The sequence below is a fragment of the Polypterus senegalus genome, chromosome 8 (genome assembly GCF_016835505.1).
Source record: "Polypterus senegalus isolate Bchr_013 chromosome 8, ASM1683550v1, whole genome shotgun sequence".
NCBI classification, from domain to species: Eukaryota; Metazoa; Chordata; class Cladistia; order Polypteriformes; family Polypteridae; genus Polypterus; species Polypterus senegalus.
In genome coordinates, this window is record NC_053161.1 from 159,800,885 (window position 1) to 159,806,923 (window position 6,039).

A 6,039-nucleotide genomic window follows, 5' to 3' on the forward strand; every position below is an offset into this window, starting at 1 on the left:
CTCCTAATGAGACGACGGATGGTGTCTTGTGGCATTTCCTCCCAGATCTGTATGAGGGCATCCCTGAGCTGTTGTACAGTCTGAGGAGCAACCTGGCGGCGCCTAATGGACCGAAACATAATGTCCCACAGATGTTTTATTGGGTTTAAGTCAGGGAATCGTGAAGGCCATTCAATTGTTTCAATTCCTTCATCCTCCAGGTACTGCCTGCATACTCTTGCCACATGAGGCCGGGCATTGTCGTGCATTAGGAGGAAACCACGACCTACTGCACCAGCGTAGGGTCTGACAATGGGTCCAAGGATTTCATCCTGATACCTAATGGCAGTCAAGATGCCGTTGTCTAGCCTGTAGAGGTCTGAGAGTCGCTCCATGGATATGCCTCCAAGATCATCACTGACCCACCACCAAACCAGTCATGCTAAACGATGTTACAGGCAGCATAATATTCTCCACGGCCTCTCCTGACCCTTTCACGTCTTTCACATATACTCAGGGTGAACCTGCTCTCATCTGTGAAAAGCACAGGACGCCAGTGGCGGACCTGCCAATTCTGGTATTCTATGGCAAATGCCAATTGAGCTCCCCGGTGCTGTGCAGTGAGCACAGGGCGCAGTAGACATTTGGGCCCTCAGGCAACCCTCATGAAGTCTGTTTCTGATTGTTTGGTCAGAGACATTCACACCAGTGGCCTGCTGGAGGTCATTTTGTAGGGCTCTGGCAGTGCTCATCCTGTTCCTCCTTGCCCAAAGGAGCAGATACTGGTCCTGCTGATGGGTTATGGACCTTCTATGGCCCTCTCCAGCTCTCCTAGAGTAACTGCTTGTCTCCTAGAATCTCCTCCATGCCCTTGAGACTGTGCAGGGAGACACAGCAAACCTTCTGGCAATGACACGTATTGATGTGCCATCCTGGAGAAGTTGGACTACCTGTGCAACCTCTGTAGGGTCCAGGTATCGCCTCATGCTACCAGTAGTGACACTGACTGCAGCCAAATGTGAAACTAGTGAAAAACATTCAGAAAAGATGAGGAGGGAAAAATGTCAGAGGCCTCCACCTGTTAAACCATTCCTGTTTTGGGGGTCATCTCATTGTTGCCCCTCTAGTGCATCTGTTGTTAATTTCATTAACACCACAGCAGCTGAAACTGATTAACAACCCCTCTGCTACTTAACTGACCAGATTAATATCCCATAAGTTTCATTGACTTTATGCTATACTCTGATTAAAAAGTGTTCCTTTAATTCTTTTGAGCAGTATATTTATATATATAAATTAACATAAGTGACAAGTAAATGAATAAAATGCTGAAATCTCTTGTTTGAATGGGTAATGCTTTTCAAGAAATACTTTACAGTCTTCACACTTAAAATATATATTAGCATTTCACATTCACATTTGGAGATTTTCACCAATGCAGACTTACAGAATATAGAGGAGTCCTTGTACATGTTTTCATTGAGAACTCAGAGGCTTAGCTAGGCTTCTTAACAACATGCTGTATGTAGGGTAGAAATCTTCTTATTTAAAAACACTGAGTCATACATCGGGCAGTTCCTCCAGGTTCAATTACCTACTGCCACATTTGAAAAGTGCACCAAACATCATCACATGCTGAAGAACTGAGACAGTTTAGGGAAAAAGGTAGATGGCCAAAAAGGCATAACAGGAACCATCAGGAACTGCTCACAAAAATAACATTTTAATTGACGAGACCCCAAAGAAATGCAAGTCCAAGTTCAAGGTTCTCAGACTGTCAGCCCTTGGACACACACTCCTAATTGTTACAGAGTTGGAAACACAGATCCTCATCCATAACTGTTATGGAATAAACATGAAACAATCAGAAGATTGACAAACTGTTATGGAAGAAAAAGACAGCTATCAAATAGGAGGTGTTTTATTAAAATACATCGATGGATTCAATGCCTTATGTCTTGTATGAATTTGGAAGTTTCAGAATGTCAATACAAAGAGTTTACACCTCCTTACCCCCCACATTTCCATCACCTTTGCATCATACATACCTGTATTTAAAACATGTATCAAAGCATGATACATAATATTTGTTGATCAAAGAAATGACTAAGTAGTCCTCATCCAATAATAGCAGTTAAATGAGAGTATTTCATGTGGACTCAGTCCATGAGACCACATAGTTACTTTAAAATAACATAAAAATGAACATAAAAAATGTTTAGTACAACCAGAAGAAAACAAACAATTGTGTCCACATGTTGGTTGTTAACCAGTAAGTGTCTGGATATTCTGCTTTATCTGATGCATGTCTCCTGTGGTATTAAACTTACAGTCCAAATTTTGGAAGCTGAACATGTTTTATGCCCGCTTCAAACTTGCTAAGAGGGATCAGCCTATGTTGGTATTCTTCCACACTGCAAGACTCCAGTCTGCCCATCTATGTGGATGTGGATGACTTTCATTTGGCTCAGCATCTGCAAAGCAGCTGGTCCAGACTGAGTCTCAGGAGAGGTTTTAAAAACCTGCAATGACGTTTGGGATTAAATCACTTAGAAATCTGTAAATAGACAACATCTTAGTATCTTACAAACAATTACATTCCAAATATAACTTTCAAGTAACACATTTCTTTCACTACCTTCAAGATAGAAACTTTGTTAAACAGAACGTGCCCAATTTTCCTCACCCATCTACCTCTATGCCGGAAAAAATATGGATCAGTTTTGAGGACTCAGACAGCCTTTCTGTAATACAGTGGTGTAAAAAACTATTTGCCCCCTTCCTGATTTCTTATTCTTTTGCATGTTTGTCACACAAAATGTTTCTGATCATCAAATACATTTAACCATTAGTCAAATATAACACAAGTAAACACAAAATGCAGTTTTAAATGATGGTTTTATTATTTAGGGAGAAAAAATCCAAACCTACATGGCCCTGTGTGAAAAAGTAATTGCCCCCTGAACCTAATAACTGGTTGGGCCACCCTTAGCAGCAATAACTGCAATCAAGCATTTGCGATAACTTGCAATGAGTCTTTTACAGCACTCTGGAGGAATTTTGGCCCACTCATCTTTGCAGAATTGTTGTAATTCAGCTTTATTTGAGGTTATTCTAGCATGAACCGCTTTTTAAGGTCATGCCATAGCATCTCAATTGGATTCAGGTCAGGACTTTGACTAGGCCACTCCAAAGTCTTCATTTTGTTTTTCTTCAGCCATTCAGAGGTGGATTTGCTGGTGTGTTTTGGGTCATTGTCCTGTTGCAGCACCCAAGATCGCTTCAGCTTGAGTTGATGAACAGATGGCCGGACATTCTCCTTCAGGATTTTTTGGTAGAGTGTAGAATTCATGGTTCCATCTATCACAGCAAGCCTTCCAGGTCCTGAAGCAGCAAAACAACCCCAGACCATCACACTACCACCACCATATTTTACTGTTGGTATGATGTTCTTTTTCTGACATGCTGTGTTCCTTTTATGCCAGATGTAACGGGACATTTTCCTTCCAAAAAGTTCAACTTTTGTCTCATCAGTCCACAAGGTATTTTCCCAAAAGTCTTGGCAATCATTGAGATGTTTCTTAGCAAAATTGAGACGAGCCCTAATGTTCTTTTTGCTTAACAGTGGTTTGCGTCTTGGAAATCTGCCATGCAGGCCGTTTTTGCCCAGTCTCTTTCTTATGGTGGAGTCGTGAACACTGACCTTAATTGAGGCAAGTGAGGCCTGCAGTTCTTTAGGCGTTGTCCTGTGGTCTTTTGTGACCTCTCGGATTAGTCGACTCTGCGCTCTTGGGGTAATTTTGGTCGGCCGGCCACTCCTGGGAAGGTTCACCACTGTTCCATGTTTTGCCATTTGTGGATAATGGCTCTCACTGTGGTTCGCTGGAGTCCCAAAGCTTTAGAAATGGCTTTATAACCTTTACCAGACTGATAGATCTCAATTACTTCTGTTCTCATTTGTTCCTGAATTTTTTCGGATCTTGGCATGATGTCTAGCTTTTGAGGTGCTTTTGGTCTACTTCTCTGTGTCAGGCAGCTCCTATTTAAGCGATTTCTTGATTGAAACAGGTGTGGCAGTAATCAGGCCTGGGGTTGGCTACGGAAATTGAACTCAGGTGTGATACACCACAGTTAGGTTATTTTTAACAAGGGGGCAATTACTTTTTCACACAGGGCCAAGTAGGTTTGGATTTTTTTCCCTAAATAATAAAAACCATCATTTAAAAACTGCATTTTGTGTTTACTTGTGTTATATTTGACTAATGGTTAAATGTGTTTGATGATCAGAAACATTTTGTGTGACAAACATGCAAAAGAATAAGAAATCAGGAAGGGGGCAAATAGTTTTTCACACCACTGTATATAGAAACATTTTACAGTTCCTCCCTTTCAAAGATCCAAGAGTACAGTGGGGAAAGGATCTTTTACTCAGCATCTCAGAACAGGAGTGTAATACAGCAATGCCTAGAATTCACTTGAGCTCCACATGAACAAAGTATAAAATTTTTCAACTCGAAATTATATATCAAGCACATCTATCTTGTTTAAAATTACCCAAAGTGTTTCCAGAGCAAGATCCAACTTGCGAATGCTGCAATCAAGTTCCATCAACAGCTGTGTTTGGTGTTCTTCCAGATAGGCTTAAAATGGAGAAGGACAAACAAACTGTGATTGCCTTTACTATACTACTGGCACATAGATTTATCTTGGTTAATTGGAAGAATCCTAACTCTCCTATTCTAAGTCAGTGGGTAGCTGATGTTATTTACTAATTCTCACTTAGAGAATCTGTGCAAAACTTTTTCAAAACCTGGCAGGATCTAATCAATAACATTTAAGAATAAGCATTTAAATTGAGGAAGCAAGTTCTCTCCCCTCTTTTACACCATTTATCTTTATTTATTCACTAGTAAAATACTCGCGCTTCACAGGGACAAAGTAGTGCCTTAGAATTTTTATTAAGAAAAAAAGTAAACATTTTTAAAGTGATGGAAAATATACCAATAATTATTTGTTAAGGATCTCTTTGTATACCACGTTGTCAGTTCGGCCCTCCAGTTGTAATATGACCAAGCTGTCCGCTGAGCTTACTCTTGAGCATGCAACGTATAGTTGGCCATGTGAAAAGCAATCTTGCCTCAAATCAATGCCAACCTTTTGTAGGGTTTGTCCCTGAGACTTATTGTCATTGCGAAGCAGAGCCTTACTGGAAATTGAAGGCATTTGAATTGAAATGGGAGATCAGAGGGTATAGCGGGGGATGTGAGGAATACAAACTCTCTCCCCTGAACCACTGCTAGTAAAAATAGTTGCCTCAATTAGGTTCTTTTGCAGACACGTGACCTGAAGTCTTGTGCCGTTACAAAGTTTCGGTGGCTGTAAGTTTCTTAGTAACATTATTGGTGCCCCAACCTTCAAAATTAGATTCTGCTCAGGAGTGCCTGGAAATAATGTTGATTGTGGAGTGGAAGTCCTGGATGTAAGTGTTACAATCATGCAGCATTTTTTGTAATTGCTGCACCAGGGGTATGTTAACTCCAGAAACATTAGCGCAGCGCATTTGTGCTTCCTTTTCATCGTCCCCGACGAAATAAATTTGCAAAAATTTGTGTTCCTCAGTCGGCATAGGTAAAAGACTGCCAATCAAGTGATAGACTTGTTCCTGAACTTTAAATGAAGGCATAAAATTTCCCTCAACGATTTGGTTAGCACCAAATGGCGTCATTTAAAATGCGCTGTTGTACTTTCGAATGTTGTTCAAGAAATGCTCACTTTGAGGATGTTCGCCATTTAGTAGGCCCTCAAGAAGGTCAGGAAGCTTATGTAAAGGAGTGAGAGAGACTTTACCACCATTACAGCACAAACCAGGAGACTCGCATTTCCACCTATGAGCTTGACAATAGTCACAGTGAACATCCATTGATCCAATGTGTACTGTTTTGTCAGATTCATAATATATGTTTGGATTGTACGCAAATCCACAATCGGCTTTTTTCAGCCAAACCTGTTGTTTTCACATGAGCTGCTTTTCATTATTGGGATCGTACCTAGAAACAGCAT